General features: G+C 43.3%; 1 protein-coding gene across 3 annotated transcripts in view; it reads left to right on the forward strand.

Annotated features, from left to right (window-relative positions):
• Window positions 1-16,928, forward strand: part of FOXN3 (forkhead box N3) — a 406,233-nt gene that overhangs the window by 91,038 nt on the left and 298,267 nt on the right. For all 3 annotated transcript variants that reach the window (XM_068541804.1, XM_068541828.1, XM_068541837.1), the window contains exon 2: window positions 15,630-15,745. The gene's annotated coding sequence lies outside the window, so the exon portion shown is untranslated. The remainder of the gene's footprint in view (window positions 1-15,629; window positions 15,746-16,928) is intronic.

The following is a 16,928-nucleotide window of genomic DNA, read 5'->3' on the forward strand; positions in this document are numbered from 1 at the left end:
GAGAGCCCCTGCTGTTGGTTTGGCCCTGGGTCATTTCCTTTCGGGCTATGTGGATAAATATAAAGAAGTGAAAAATCCAGTAGGCTTAATATTAGAGCTTGTTTCATGGTGTCACATATGGCTTTTGGAAGGAGCCATTGTGCATGGTCTTCTGGTTTTTCACCCAGTTGTTAACCAAACCTGAAACATTTAGCAGCTCTTTTATGTGCTAATATGTCCAGTGAGGCAAGAATCATTATTGCCCCCTAATCATTGACCAAGCAGGGCTTCAGAGTGGTCGAGACCTAGTGAAAAATCACAGGCTTGTAACTCACTAGGCAGGGACAGAACCCCAGCCCCAGACTCCGTCTGTCCTCCTATTGTCTCTCAGATGGTAAAGTGGCTCCATCTATAAAATGTTACTGTCGTTGGTAAGGAGAATTGGAAACATTCTCATTTCTAGATTACCTTTCAAATATTCAAATTCATGCGCCAGTAGCATATGGCTAGAACTTTTATTTTTTCACTCAGATGTCTTCCAGTGTGCTTCATTGAATTCCAAATCCACATCAGGTTTGAATTTTGAAAATGCCAACTGTATACTAACTGAATGTGAGAAATGAAGAAGACTTTCATAAATTAAAAAAAAAATGGTGATTTATTATTCTGCATTCAAATAAACCAGCTGTATGGATTTTTTTTCCCATTTTGGTTTATTTGCATCCTGATAATTTGGAAGGAACAATGTTGCCTGTGTATTCTTAGCTAATTTTCTACAAGAGAGTTCTACAATAGCATATATCAAAGGAAAAGGGACTGCGGTGGTCTTGCCCATTACCTCTATAGGCCAGGAGCATGGACTTCGCTTTGGGTGGATGGAGAAGTCTTCGTCGTCCTCAGATGGCCGTGCCTTCTCAGCCCATCCCAAATTTTGGTCCAGTAATTACCTGACTCTGATTTCTTCCCATTTGGAGGAGTTTCATTGGTAGGTGCCATTTATGCTTTTGTTACTTACCAGGTAGGAGATTCTCAAGCACTTTAAAATTAATTAAGGAGGGCTTTTATCTGCCAGATTTTCTTCAGTTGCAGAGAAAATTAGTCCAAATGTTTGTGTTTCACACGACCTTCATCAGAGGCACTATCATTGGAAAGAACGTTGGCTTGGAAGTCGGAAAACCACCTAACAGAGAGAGCCCAGGTATGGGGCCTGAAGAGATTCATAAGCTTTGCAATGCCCTCTTGTGGAAACAGTTCCCCTTCCCCCACTGTCAAACATATTAAAATGCGCCACGGACCACATGCAATAGAACTTATACATTGTACATCTTCAAATCTAAGTTATCATTCGTTGTAAAGTAAAACATTATATCCCACTAAGAGAAAATGCTGCCTAATATAATTAGATGCACTCATTTCAGAGAGTTCAGATGTAGAAAAATGTGCTTTTTAGAATTGATGAAATACAGTTTAGTTATAAGTTGAGTTGCAGTCAGGTCGTTGAGATAATGCTAAATTTTGTGGATTTTATTATAATTTATTTCTAATATAAAAGCTAAAACACCCATGTAACCATTATCCAACTTTGGCAGATCTCAACATTTTGCAATTTTTACTTCAAATACGTTTAAAAGAAAAGTTGAAGATATGATTGCAGACTTCTGTGTATCCCTTCCCCAATCCCAGGACTAATCTCTCCCTTGTGCCCCCATGTAACCGCCATCTTGAATTTGGTGCTTATCATTCCCATGCATGTTTGTCAACTTTTACTATGTATGTTTGTATCCATACATATATTTAGTGTCTTTAAAACACTGCTAGTTGTCCACCAGTATGCATCCCTTCCTTCTTCCTTTTAATACTAAAACCCCAGAGCTTTAGCTAGCTGAACACCATCTGCCAGCGATGACTAAGTGACTAAGTTCTGGCTGATGGATGAACATGGAAGGGATGGATACAACATCTGGACTTTGCCTTTAAGACAAAGGAGCAAGCCTTTCACGTTCTCTTTCCTCTTTGCTTCTAATTAGGACCGGGGCAAGGTGGTAGTGAGCTACTTAAGCCCATACAAATGTGGGAAACACACAAGAAGATAGCAGAGTGACAAGACAGAAAAATTCTGGGTTCCTGCCTTCAGGATATCAGTTACTCCAACACATCCCACTCACCCCCTGCCCTGCCACCGGGTTGCCCACCATCTCAGGCTGTTTCGTGAGAAGTAAAAAACAACCATATTTTTATTTAAGTCAGTGTTATTTGATCACTATTAAAACAGACCCCAAAATGTTCTTTTTTTGGGGCTGCATTGTGTCTTAGTTGCGGCACACGGGATCTTTCGTTGCGGCGCACAGGCTCTTCGTTGTGGCGTGTGGGCTTCTCTCTAGTTGTGGCGCACAGGCTCTAGGTCGCGTGGGCTCTGTAGTTTGTGGCACGCGGGCTCTTTCACTGAGGCGAGCAAGCTCAGTAGTTGCGGCGCGTGGGCTTAGTTGCCCCGGCATGTGGGATCTTAGTTCCCTGACCAGGGATCAAACCCGCGTCCCCTGCATTGGAAGGCGGATTCTTTACCACTGGACCACCAGGGAAGTCCCTGACCCCAAAATATTCTAGTAGGAGTGGTTTACATTCTGATTATGTACATTACTATTGACTTACTGTATTAAAAACGTTCACTTTTCTTAAGCAGGGAGGATTAGGGTAAAACACTTTCATGTAATTCATTGCATTCTCAGATTAAAAAAGGAAAAGAACACATTTTACAGCTGCCCCAGTGACTAGGTATTAGTGTCCAGTACAGCAGTGGACATGACCCCATCGAGGGCATGTGAACTGAGCTCCTTATCTTTCATATAAAGATAGAGGAAGTTCATACACACTTAGGACAGCTAGCTGTTCTGTCCCCAACAGAGCAAATGTCACAATGGTAATTTGAGAATGAAAAGGAAAAGTTTCCATTCCCAGGAGAATTTTCTTCCCAAATCCTGACTCAGTACCCAAGTAAGCATCTTAAGATTAAGACCTTCCTGGTCAATTTCTCTTCTCCAAGAGCTGGCCCCAGGGACTCCTCACTCCTGCACGACAAACAGCAGAGCAGCTGCTCCAGGAAAAAGGCAACCCGCACTTGCTGGCCCGCATTCTTGCAGCTCCAGCCAGGGTACCAGGCTGGTTGGAATGCTTGCTCTCTGCAGAGTGGTTCAGTGGCTCAGGAGCTCTGCCCAGAGGGACAGTGTTTGTGTCAGAGCCACAACTGGATAATAGGGGAGTCCAGGGACCACCTCTAATTCTTTCCTGTCCCTCTTTGCAGCCCTGATGCTGGCCGATCACACTAGCTTGTGCCTGATCTCTTGGGTCAACTTGGCTTCTGGCCTTAAAGGCCGGTCTGGTTTTCGGTTTCCCTCTCGAAGGGCACTTGGAACAGAGTGAGGCAAGGCACCTGGCCCCTCCTTTTGGATGGGGCTGGGGCCATCCGTTCCAGTCATGCTGGACGTACCTTGACCTTGGGCCTTTTCCCCCGCTTGCATTAAGAATTGGGTTGTCACAAATGAACTTATCTACCCAAGACTCACAGGCATAGAGAACAGACTTGTGGTTGCCGAAGGGGGGGATGGGGGATAGGAGAGGGATGGAGTGGGAGTTTGGGATTAGCAGGTGCAAACTATTATATATAGGGTGGGTAAACAACAAGGTCCTACTGTATAGCACTGGGAACTATATTCAGTATCCTGTGATAAACCGTAATGGAAAAGAATATGAAAAAGAATGTATATATGTGTATAACTGAATCACTTTGCTGTACAGCAGAAATTAACACAACATCAACTATACTTGAGTAAAATAATTTTTTAAAAAAAGGCAGCATCAAAAAAAAGAAAGATTTGGGTCGTCAGGTGAGCGGTTCTCAGACTTCTTCAGTCTACGCGTTGCTTTGATGCAAAAGATATTGGGTTCCTCTTACGCCGTCTGTGCCTACTGCTTCAAAACGCACAACAGAGGCTCCTGGCCTGAGTGAGTACAAGGTGAGCCCTGCTCTAGCTGACACCCACAAGCTAAGCTGAACTCAGTACTGCCCGTAAATGAAATTCATGGTGGGAAAAAACAAAGTCAAGCAATACCGAATGCCTTCCCTCCTGTGGAGGCTGGAAACTCAACAGTGCAGAGGGTCCTGTGCAAGGAGAAGAAAACGAGGCCCAGGTAGCAGGCAGTGTGTGCATTCTGGTCTGGTTGAACCGCGAGTGTCCTTGGACGGGTTTTTGAATTATAAAAAAATGAAAATGAGAAGTGAAAATTCCCTTAAAACACCAGTTCTCTTATCAATTTGCCTAATAACCAGTTCACCAGAAATTCAGTTTCGCGTGGAGTGTTTTTCGCGTTTGTTGCCACTATCTCAAAAAAAATATTTAATTTAAAAATTAAAATGAAACGTAAACTAAAATTTAAAAACAAGCTGGGTGTGCCCTTCATTTACAAACCTTATAACGCCAAAGAGATGGCAAAAACAAACAAACAAACAAAGAAAAAAACCAAAGGACATTCTTATGTAAAAACACTCAAAAAGGTTTCAAATTATAGGCAAATTGCTCATCAGGTGACTGGCTTTAGGCTAATTGATCTAGAGTCAAGGGCATCCAAAAGTCAACACTTTTGTGCTCAGGGACACTTTCTCGGGCCTGTATTCATCTTCTTTCAGACAAAATTCTAATCAACTCTCTTATTTGGTTTCCCAGCCCCTGGCATATTAGATGTGAATCAAAACAGGGAGGAAACAGCCAGAACCAGGCCACTTGGTGTGTTCAGAAGGCCAGCTGATACCCTGACAGCCAGGGAGGGGCAAGTGGAGGCCAGAGAAAATTAAAATGCAAATACAGGGAATAGAACATTGCACTAGCGAGGGGCCTTGTCCTGTGTGCTGCCCGGTCTGCCCTCCTGCCTCAAGATTCTCTGCCTTCTGAGGGCACCTCTGTATTATAATGCGCATAATGCCAGCCAAATCATGAAAAATATTTATAACAGACTAAATCACATGTTATCCACTTTGCCCAATTCATTGTTTTCTCATACAATCCATTTTAGAAAGGCTTTCGTCAAAAGGGACCAAATCACTGACTCTTGAATTGGGACACCCGTTGGAAGAAACCAGTTTTCCCTGCCCTCTGGGAGAAGCCTCCCCAGAACGCTGCCCCTAAGGATGCCTTCTGCTTCATCAGCTCCCCCAGGCCAAACTAGAACAAATCCAATGGCCTGGAAGAATTCACTCCGAGGAAGTCCTCTTTCACCAAAATGATGTGGCATGACCAAATCTGGTTCATTGTTTTTTTTTTTTTTTTGCAGTTAAACTTTTACTTCAAAAAATTTTTATTTACCTTTTTCTTTTTCTGTTCTACAAAAGGCAGATAATGATTGTTGATCTGCAATTGTCATGTTGTGCACTCCCTGAAAGGGGGCAAAGTTGGGAGCTGGGGCGGCAGCTCGGAGGATGCCTTCACCGGCAGGACTAAGGGGGCAGGCGCCCCCGCGGCCCCCTGTCCCGGCCTAGCTCATGTCGATGGTGTTGAGGACCCACTCCGTGAACTTCTTCAGCTTGTCGGAGGCATTCTGGACTCTACTGCAGCCTCAGGTTGTCCTCTCGAAAGTGCCCAGTTCATTCTTGATATTCAGGGTGATGTGGGTAGGAGGTTGTGAATAGCCCAAATCACAATGAAATCTCCTTTGGATTATTTGGTGGCTACTGGTCCAGAATGGCTTCCTTCCTTAAGGAGATGTATTAGGATTTTCCAGAGAAACAGAACCAACAGTGCATGTGTATGTCTGTGTGTATATCTATATCTATATCTATACCTATATCTGTATCTATGTATCTTTCTATTAAGAAATTGGTTCATGCAATTATGGAGGCTGAGAAGTCCCATGATCTGCTGTCTCTGAGCTGGAGACCCAGGAGAGCTGGTGGTGCAGTTCCACTCCAAATCCCAGGGGCTGGGGACCAGGAACGTTGGTCTAAATTCCAGTCTAAGTGCAGCAGAAAACCAAAGTCCCGGTTCAGAGATAGGCAGGAAGAGTGAATTCTCCCTCACCTGCCATTTGTTCAGTTCAGGCCTCCAATGGATTGGATAAGTCCCGCCCACGTTGGGGAGGGCAATCTGCTTCACTCAATCCACCGATTCAAGTCCCATCCAGAAACACCCTCACAGACACACCCAGAATCATGTTTAGCCAAGTATTGGGGTACCCTGTGGCCCAGTCAAGTTGACACGTAAAATTAACCATCACAGGATGCTAACCAATTTATTGCTGCTTCCTGCTGACCCCCGATCCCCCTTTCACCTCCAAAGCCCAAGGAGCCTCTGATCATCTTTCCCCTCCAAGGCCCTCTCTGAGGAGTGGCCAGGATTTAGGGTGGGACACATGGGAAGGAAGAGGATTCAGGATGTGGGAGCAGGCTGAGAGGATGTGCTTTGGGGGCAGGGGCTGACCTCAGCCTGAAGGCTGACCCATCTCCTTCCACCCTTGGAAGAATATAGGTGGGCGAGGGCTGAGAGGAGCATTGCCTGACTTTAACCACCAGCCATAATTGATGCCCACACCGATTTACCTGATACTTAGTATCTGTCCTTTTATAAGTATTGTTGCTACACTTATTTTAAGTCCTTTACAAGCCAGTACATTTGTGAGCACACCTAGAGGCGCAGTGTGGCTCTTGGAAAGAGCATGAGATCAGTTAACAGAAGGCAGAGTTGTGCCTCTGAATGTGTGACTCCGGGCCAGTCACGGACTTTGGAATCTCAGTGCTCTCCCATAGGAGATGAGATTGCTGATAATTGCCACACTAATTCATAGTGTAATCTTGTCACAGTCAGATGAGATGACGTATATGAAAACACTTCATAATACTCAACAAATATGGAAGGGTGAAGTAAAGGTAAGAAGTGACGGTTTTTTACTGCTGTGACTCTGCTCCTTAAGTTTGTAAGTACTGGTCAGGATTAGTTAAAGAGTCATCACTACCTGCCCTGCTGGTACTCAAAGACTAGACTTTATACTGGACTCCTCTTGAGATGGCTTTAAAAAAGTGACATAGTTCTTTGACCAGTAAAGTGCATATACCTATTTTCTGTTTTGCCTTATCTTACGGATGCGTTGATCACTATTATCATAGTATGTAGCCAAGAATGATTCAGTTTAGGAAAATGGTAGTCAAACTTTGCTGATCTTTTGTAGGAATGATTTTGCCATAGCCCTTGCAAATAAAGTAGTGGTTTCTTTAAAACATGCGAGTTCAGAGTCACGGATCTGCATTTTTAAAGCCTGCAATTGATTGTTCAGTGTGAAAATTGTATTCCAGTGAAGCACATCAGCATGTAAATCTAAAGTGTGGCCATTTTCATCTAGATTGAATATTATTAAGTAGCCCAAGGGATAGGATGTAATTAAGATTTCGAAGAGCTTACTTTTGTTGACTGTGATGAGTAACCCCAGTATTGAAAGTGGCATACCAGTTTGAAGAATGGGAAGATGGCCCAGCAAGACAGTATCTACATGTTTTGGCTTTTAGGTGTAATGAAAGAATTTGATTTTTCTTCACCGATCCAAACATTTGATAAGGGCAGCGAGTTGAACTTGATGCAAATACGAGAATGTTCAGATTCCAGGAAAATCACATTTCTTTCTGAACGATGGCAGGTTTCCATCTTGTTAGTCCCTCACTCATTCTGATACCTTCTTCCATGGGTTTAGGAACAAAGACCAACTGGGGACAGATGAAGCCCTTGTTGGGGTTTATGCTTTTGCCTAATTAAAACGATTGGATTTACAGCCTGCTAATGCAGCTCTAGTTAGAAGGGAGAACAACTCTTAGCTTGGATCCACTTCGGAAAGTTTGCAAAACCTCCCCCTGCCTTTCACAGAACTGAGATGGCACATTTCTGATCGCATCTTCATTGTGGTGCAATTCCATCATAACTGTCCTTAGGTGAGACGAGATGCTCACCTTTTTTTGTCCTACGCACACCGTTTTAAAAGAAAGAAACAAAGTTCTCCATTTCTCCCAGGAGAAGTTAGTGAAAGGATCCATGCCTATTTGCACCACCTTAAGCAGATACCCAGCAGGCTAGGTTGGCACACAGCTCATTTCAGCCATCCGTATTTTCAGGTGTACCATATGTATTTAGTACATCATTTGATAATGCTAAAAAAATATTAAAGCAGTGTGAGACTAAAGGAGAAAGAAGATGAATGTTAGCATTCCCCTGGGGTTCATGGGTGAAGGAATTAACACAGCGTGGCACTCTACCCTAGCTGTGTTTGTTTCCATGGCAACAGCTACGTACATGTTTCAGACTATCTACAGTGACACAGTTGCAGAAATAGTAGCTTGCAGGTTTCTGATATCGCATCAGTGGACAGGCAGCACGTACTATATTAAGTAAGTGTAAAAGAATTTAAAATATAGCTCTGATTCAGATGTATATTAGCTCAGCTAAGCGATGTACTGGGGATTTCGGCATTCCCCTTCCCCATGACAGCAAAATCTGGGCAAAGTTGAAAGTTGCAAGATTCCAGTCAAACAATTATCCTTGCTTGGGTAAATATCATCAAATGAAACAAATGTGAGTGAGTTACAAAGGTAAGAAAATGGCTTTTGTAGATGACATATTTAAGAAGGGTATTGCCAGTGAAGCTAATTTTTTGGAGGGTGGGTAGTGATGGGTAAGGAATGTAAGCTTTGGTTGAAAATAGCTGAGTCTTAAAGCAAATCAGTGTGCACCAGAATCTTTAACTGCTGCTGAGTTTATGGCAACTAAGGTATTTGAATGTGTCATTGTAAAATTGCTTTTATATAAAAATGATCAGGTGAGGAGCAGAGAGGTTGATTGGGTATGCAGTTAAAGAGAAATTGGGGCTCCATTGTCTTTCTGAATGCTTATGTAAATATCTCCCTTCTCACCAGGATGACCCTGGTTTGTCTTTGACATTCGCTGCTACTTTTTGGTACCATTTACTGTCCTCTGTGTTTATATTATGCTGCCACATTGTAGCCTGATAAGACTTGAGTGTTGGTTAGAGAGCACCCAAGGAAAGATGATAGACTTTGTAAGTGTGTGACTTTGCAATCAAATTGTACAGTAATTTAGGAGGAGAATTGTTCAAATGAGTATTTAGTTACAGTCTAGACCTCTGCTTGTGAATAGTAGCCTAGGTATTAGGTTAATGGATTTTGATGTGCACATTATGATTGCGGGAGCTTTCAAGTATGTTGTAGTTCAATTTATACTGAGTTTTTCATGTCAGAATATTTTTATTTATGCCCATTATTCAGTGTGAGCCTGCATTTACCTTACAGTTTTATTATTTATGTATCAGGAAAGAGAATGTAAAATGGCATGGTAATTTAAGCTAATCTATTCATTTGAGGAGGATTCATTTTCTGACCATAGGTGGACTTTTATAAAAAGTGGTATGAGAAACGCAACTCTTGTATGTGTGACTGTTTTTTATGTGCACAGGGAACTGTCTCCCGCGTCTACTGCACACTGTTATTCACAGTAATTTTTTGATTGAATGTTCAGAGAACACCTATGGGAGGAGGGGGTTCGGGAGCTTCCTGCACACCTGGGGGTGTGGGGGGCTGGGAGGGATTTGGGGTTATGAGTCAGGGATGGAACCCTAGAATGTTTGACACCTTAGTGGATAGATACGATTTGCCTTCTAAATAAGGTGATCCAAAGTGAAACTAATGTTGAGTCTGAGCCACCCAGAGAGGGGAAGTGAAGTCTGTGTCTTCTAAGGGGAGTTTTTGTTTTTGTTTTTGCTTTTGTTTTTTTTATGGTGGCTTATACTAAAGGCAGCTCCTTTCTCAGACGGGGAGCCCCTCTGCCTATTCTCATGCTCATCTCTGTAGTTTCGGGACCCCAGCCCATCTTTGGGGCCGACGGGAGGGCAGGCTTGCAGACCCCCTCCCCCATGGCCTGAGCTGCCCGGCGGGCCCTGGGTATCCTGGTGGGCAGCCTCTCTCTGTGACAGCTGCAGGAAGCCACCTGTGCTTGGTCTCCCGAGGCAGAGAAACCAAATACTATTGGTGTGAGGGTTTACTTGATGTTCTGCTATTACATTTGAGGGGCCCTGGAAGCCTTGGGTTCATTACCCTTGAGCTCTGAAACTGGAAATCAAAACAGTGCCAATGAACTACTTTGGATGATAGTTCAACTTTTGCCTGTTTGGGGAGTGCAAGCCCTTCCAACAGTTGACACGTTTGTATATATTTTTTACATGGTCCCAAAGTACTTTCCAGTGTAAAAAAAAAATCTCCAGAAAACACCAGTCTAAGCCATGGTATGTTAACTCTTTCGTAAGAATAGAAAAACACATAAACCAAAACATAAAGCCCTAGGCGGCACCAGTCATTCAAATGTAAAACCCTGGCAGTGCTTGTAGGAAACTCAATTGCTTCCATCTGAAGAGCCAGGAAATTGATTTGGAAAAAAGTAAATTTGAGGGATTCCCAAATAGTGGCAGCATGAAATGAATAAGAGAAAAATGAAGGTACAGACTGATCTTATTACCGATCGTAAATGATAATAGAATTGCCAGAATAAACTTCCTGGGCATAGCTCATTTAGAGTCTCCACTGCCTAGTTATTTCTGAAGGTTCTTAGTGGTCACAGGGTAAGAGCCAATCCCCAGGCTGGTGTCCAGGGCTTTCCACCATTAGTCCCTTTCCAGCCTTCTCTGTCACTAGGTCTCTTTCTTGAGCATCCTGGGGCCTGCCCTAGGGTAATAAATACTATATCCTGGCCCCGTGGGGAAGTTTCTAGGCCTTTGCTCTTGCTGCTGTCTCTGCCCAGATTCCTTTCCTCCCACTTTACCAGCTTCAATTCCAATTCCTCCAAAAAACCTTACAGATCTCCCCCTGTCACCCTCATTGGGATGATTTTTCCATCCTTTCCATCATGCTCCCATAACAGTTGGTCTTCAAATTATAGCACTTATTTCACTATATTAGGACGAGTTGTACCTTTTCTGAACTGTGATGTAAATGTATCAAAGACACAGGACCCTGATTTAGGTACTTCTGTAGCTTTTGCCATGCCTAGAACAGTACTTCAAACTTGTTTTTCATTGAATTCTTAAACACTTGCAAAGATATACATCATTGGTCAATCTTCTGCTCAAAGACAGACTGTTAGATACTGAGATTCCTAAGGCTATGTCTGTCACAGAACCAAGCATCGTGACCAATTCAGCTACTTTCAGATGCTTCCAAACTTCTGGCTGTTTGGCATCATCTAAACACGGAAACCAGGTGAATGGCTGATATTTTTTTCATCTTCATGGAATCAAAGATTTTAGAGCTAAAATTAGGGAGCGAAAATCGTATTACAGAGGAGAGAATTGTGAACTTGAACCGGTAAGTGACTTTTCCAAAGCCACATGATTGTTTAGTGACCCAGGTGTGTGTGGATCCAGCCGGTAATACCTCTACGTGGTCCTGCCTCCTGAGCCTTCCTGGCTGTGGCCTTGGGTTCCACTGAAGATATAACCAGTCAGTTTCCTTTCTGCCCCGTTTTGGGATCGGCTGGCCTTCTATCTGTAAACACCGTCATCCAACAATAATTCCACTAACCACTCTTTGCTCAAGGCTGATATCACTGGGATAGAATTAAAAACAAAAGTGAACTGAGAGTTGAACTCAGGGGGCCTGAGAGCGACGCTAACAATTCATTCGCCATCGCTTGGCTGAAGCCACGGCAGCTGCTGGATTCAGTCAAGTTCAGACCCTCAAAAAGAGTGGAAAAAAGAAAGCACATACTTTCCAGTGCCTGGGCACCGCACAGCCGGCCAGCTGGGTGTAGCACCATGGCAAAAAGATCTGTTCAGTTTCAGAAATACGAGACCCCGTGCTTGCACACAGGGAGGGAACTGTAGCTGCAACTGGGCCTGATTTGGCGTTACTTCTGCCTGCAGTTCTATCAGACGCAGCTCCTATGGGAAGTCCATTAGTATCTAAAGAAAGAACCAGCCCTCCAAGTTGACATAAGGAGCAGGCCTTGTGTGTGTGTGTGTGTGTGTGTGTGTGTGTGTGTGTGTGTGTGTGTGTGTGTGTGTGTGTGTGTGTGTGCGCGTGTGTGCGTGTGTGTGTTTAAAGGCCTGTGTCTAAGGTCGACAGGCTTTTTAAGAGAAACTCTTGGTTTTCTATGTAAACGGTGTACTTCCTGTGGTCCAGAGTTAGCCTGTTAAGGGAATGAAGCACAATTCAGGTTTCTGAGTTGGAAGCCTGATTAATCTTTCTGCCAGTTACATATGGAAATAAATTAGTAAATGGTCCATCTGGGACTAAACTACTGCAGAGACGATAAATTATCGCCATCATATGTCTGTGTAGCTGCAGACTGAGTCGTGCTCACCAGGAGCTGCTGAAAGATATCTGGATGCTCTAGCGAGGTCAGAGGAATAAAAGTTAAAAAAAAAAAAAAATTAGAAGTAAAAAATTTACCTTGAAATGTTTCTTGGGAGGACAGTTTGGTTGATGCCAAGTTTGTGCCTTAGAACTGCTCTATCTGCAAATATTTAAAAGGAGAGTCTGGGCCTAAGAAACATTTTACTTTTATATTTTCAAAGGCCAATACAGTAACAAGTATGATTAGTACCCAAATGTCTCAGTGAGTAGGATAGTATAATTATATATACAATAAAAATATACCCCTGTGTAATATTGCACCTTATAATTTTCAGAGCAACTTCTTGTCTGTTTTCTTATTTAAATTTCAAAGGTGGGACAAGTCAGTGTCTCTAATTCTTTTTTTTTTTTTTGGTAGATTTGGGGGTGGTCTAGGTCACCTACATTAGTGGCTTTCAAACTTTTTTTGACTGGAACCCAGAGGAAGAAATATATATATATATTTTTTAAATCTTTTTTTTTTTTTTAATTTATTTATGGCTGTGTTGGGTCTTCGTTTCTGTGCGAGGGCTTTCTCTAGTTGTGGCAAGTGGGGGCCACTCTTCATCGCGATGCGTGGGCCTCTCACTATCGCGGCCTCTCTTGTTGCGGAGCACAGGCTCCAGACGCGCAGGCTCAGTAGTTGTGGCTCACGGGCCTAGTTGCTCCGCGGCATGTGGGATCCTCCCAGACCAGGGCTCGAACCCGTGTCCCCTGCATTGGCAGGCAGATTCTCAACCACTGCGCCACCAGAGAAGCCCAGTGTCTCTAATTCTTGATGGATGAAGAACTGAGGTTTAGGAAGTTGAGTGCCTTGCCCTTAATGACACAGATTGCTAAATGGCAGAACTGGGAAGAGCAGCCGATTCTGAATCCAGCTTCACTTCCATCAGAACCTTGCATGACATCAAAAACATCTTCAGTTTTTCATCATTCCTCTAGCAGCACCAGGAAATAAAGCCTTCTATTTATGTCAGTTTTTTAGAAGCAAAAGCCATACCTTCTTGATCATGAAAAGTAGTTTTTTTCTCTAATTAGAAGTGTTGAGTATTAGTTTAACTTTTTTAGGGCATGTTTTAATTTTTTTAATTGAGGTATGATTGACATAAGACTTTATTAGTTTCAGGTGTACGACGATGATTCAATATTTGTATACGTTGCAAAATGATTACCGCAATAAGTCGAGCTGACATCGCCACCTTACATAGTTACAAAAAATTTTTTTTTCTTGTGATGAGAACTTTTAAGATCTACTCTCTTGGCAACTTTCAAATATGCAATACGGTCTTATTAACTATAGTCATCCTGTATCTCCACGACTTACTTTATAACTGGAAGTCTGTACCTTTTGATCCACTTTATAACTGGAAGTCTGTACCTTTTGATCCCTACACCCATTTCTCCCAGTCCCTGGTTTAACTTTTCCTTTTGACTAAGGCACACCCCTCTCCACTTCAGTTATTTTATAAAGCTAAAACCATCAGTGCCCTCAGGGGCTTTTTATTTGTGGTAACATTTTGCCCCTTTGCAGAATGGCCTGAGGCTACTGTGACATCCGGATTCTTATGCCTGTTTTGAAATTTTCTTTTGTGCCTTCCTCCAGGGCAAACCTTCAGCAGTTAATCCTTGAAGCAGCTGAGGTGCTCCCCTCTAGAAAAAGCAGTTCAAAAAGTACAGAAAAGCAGACTAGACTTAGAAATTATTAAATCACCTGGTTTATCAGATGTCAGTTTCTAAACATAAGCCACAGGTGCCGCTAAGTAGTCTTCATACAAGAAAGAGAAGCAACGGGCCCCTAGCATTTACGTGTCTGTGCTTGGCAGTAACCTTGTCTCACCGAGATCACCTCCAAGTTTCTCACGTATCAGCCAGACCTGGTTCCTCCATGTACCAAAATAACCCTCATGCTTTCTCACCTCCGGGCCTTTGCTTCAGCTTTTCCCTATTCCCACCTGTCAAAATCCCGTGCAGATCTCAAGTCCCATTACTATTGTCTTGATGCTTTCCCTTACCTGCCTCCCCACACCAATCAGAAACAAATGTCTCCTTTGAAACCTTCTAACTCTTTGTTAGAGAAAATAACACAGTCTGTATTTGAGTTGCCTGTATACCTGTTTTATCTCCCATAGAGGACAATACATTTCTCAAGGGCAGGGATTTCATCATCTTCTCACTCTGACCCTTCTTCCCTCCCCAATCCCTAGCCCAATACTTTGCCCTTAATTGAAGCTTAACATGCAGTAGAGTAGGGTAATTTTATTTTTTAACAATGGACTCAATGTCTTTGGATGGGTGAATGAATTAATGATTTAAGATGTATCAGTATCACTTGGAGGGCTTGTTAAAACAGATCCCTGAGCCCCACCTGCAAATATTCAGATTTAGTAGATCTTGGGTAGGGCCAAGAATCTGCATTTCCAACAAATTCTCAGGTGATACTGATGCTGCCCTTCCAGGGACCACAGTTTGAGAACCACTGATAGAATGAATTTATTTCCTAACATTCTCACACTAGAGCTCATAGGCTCACACCATTCTTTTCATTAGAGAGCCTATTGCTGTATCTTCCTTGATGTGTAGGTCAAAAAAATATCTTCCATAAGAAATTATTATGCCATCTATCTCGTGTACCAACTTTTCTGTTTTGTAAGATTATAGGTTAACTGTATCCTCCAAACTTGTAGCCCATTTTGTGAGCTTTAGCTTGATGGCATCTTTTTCTCCAGGAATAGAGCCAGCGTAATTTTATTTTACAACAACAGACTAGAGAGTCATTGACTTTGCAGCCTGTATACCTGGTCTACCGAGAGGATCAAGGCTGGTTCTCATGGTGGAACGCTGGCCTTGAAGGCTTGCTGGTGCTCTGATGTTTTTCCTTTAAATAGACAAGTGTTTCAGTGGCAGCTGAAGTAAAGTAAAATGATCTCACAAGTGTCTCAATGGCAGCTATAGTAAAATAAGATAATCTCATAATATCTATGGCATGTATTTTCAAATCTCTGGGTCCTTTTATGCCCCATGCGGCAGTTTCAAGAACACTCCATCACGAAAGACCCAGTGCTTCAATAACTTTCCAAGAAATAAAGAGGTACAGTTGCAATTGACTTTTTCGCTGAAGTATGTCATGTTTTAGAGAGTCAGGCCAGAGATGACATCCACTGTGGTTGAGAGGGTTCTCTCTCCTCCTCTGCTCTAATCCCGTCTTCCTTCTGCTTCTCTCCACCAGCCACTAGACGCATCATCTCCTAGAAGACCAGCGTTCTCGTGATCATGGAGGCCTCTCTGTCCTTTCTGTGACTGGAGCAATGCTGACCTCGGTTTCCTGGACCCATTCTGACTCAGGTAACCAAGCTTTGCCTCCCCCAGCTGGCTTACACCTCATGGAGATTGCAGTGAATAAATGAAATACCAAAGCTATATTTAAATGCAAATGCCAAATTGATTGTCTCTCCAGCAATTGATATCCTCCCCCTCTTCCTCCGCGTCTTCTTAATGATCAATTTATACAGCTGATCAGACTGACAATGTGGTCAATGAATTTAGGCATTAAGATAATGAGAATGTTGAGTCACATCTTTATTTAAAATTTTGGTGTGTGTCATAGACACAAAGCAACAGGAACATTGCTGGGAATTTTTGTATAGAAACTAGCCTCTGCCGTACGTAGTTTCTCTAAATCATTTTCTTTCCCATAATACTATATTTCTTTTGAATTGTATTAATCTTTCTAATGTTGGACCTTTTAATTGAGTTTAATAAGTATTATTGAGTATCTGTTATGTGTTCTCAGGGCAGATGGGGATAAAAAACTATAAGACGTATAAAAATATAAGATACCTCCTCACGAAGCTCAGACCTTAGCAAAAGAGCCACGACTCGCTCATAAGAAAATGGCGGATGGCGCTCAGCTTCCGGCCGGAGCAGTGCACTATGGTAGCTCTCTGGTTCAGGGAATTAAGAGACTTTGAGGATTGGGACTGAAATAATCAGAGAATTCATGGAAGAGGGAGGGCTGAAGGAGGGCTTGGTCACTGTGGATCATTCAGCCAGGAGGGAAGAGGAGCAGCCTGGTCTGGCCTGGAAGGCGGGAGTGAGCCTGCCATGAGCCTAGCCAGTGAGGACCAGACAGGGCTTGGAGGACCCTGAGCCTCTATCCCAGCCAGAGCCTGGCTCCTTCTCAGGGCCTGGGTCCCTTAAGGTTCCCCTGGGGACACCCTACCTGCTCTGTTACAGAGTCACCTTGGCTGACAGCTTCCTTCAGGGGACCCTAGTCTCTGGTGCCCCAGCCCTGGCTTGGCTGCTACCTGGCTGGCCTTCTGCTTCCTTGGGCTTGCCCATACCTGGCCTCTGCCTCTCTACCTGACTGTTTATTCTTACATACCTGCCCCCCTCCCCTCCGCACTCTGCCTGGCAGGTGTGGCTTGACAGGGCCCCGGGATGAACCAGGTGCTGTGTGAGGTCAGTACCTGGTGGTTCACAGTGGGTGATTCTGAGCTGAGAAGTGGAACGGAAGGGTAGGAAGAAG

The sequence above is a fragment of the Eschrichtius robustus genome, chromosome 1 (assembly GCF_028021215.1).
Source record: "Eschrichtius robustus isolate mEscRob2 chromosome 1, mEscRob2.pri, whole genome shotgun sequence".
In the NCBI taxonomy this organism is placed as follows: domain Eukaryota; kingdom Metazoa; phylum Chordata; class Mammalia; order Artiodactyla; family Eschrichtiidae; genus Eschrichtius; species Eschrichtius robustus.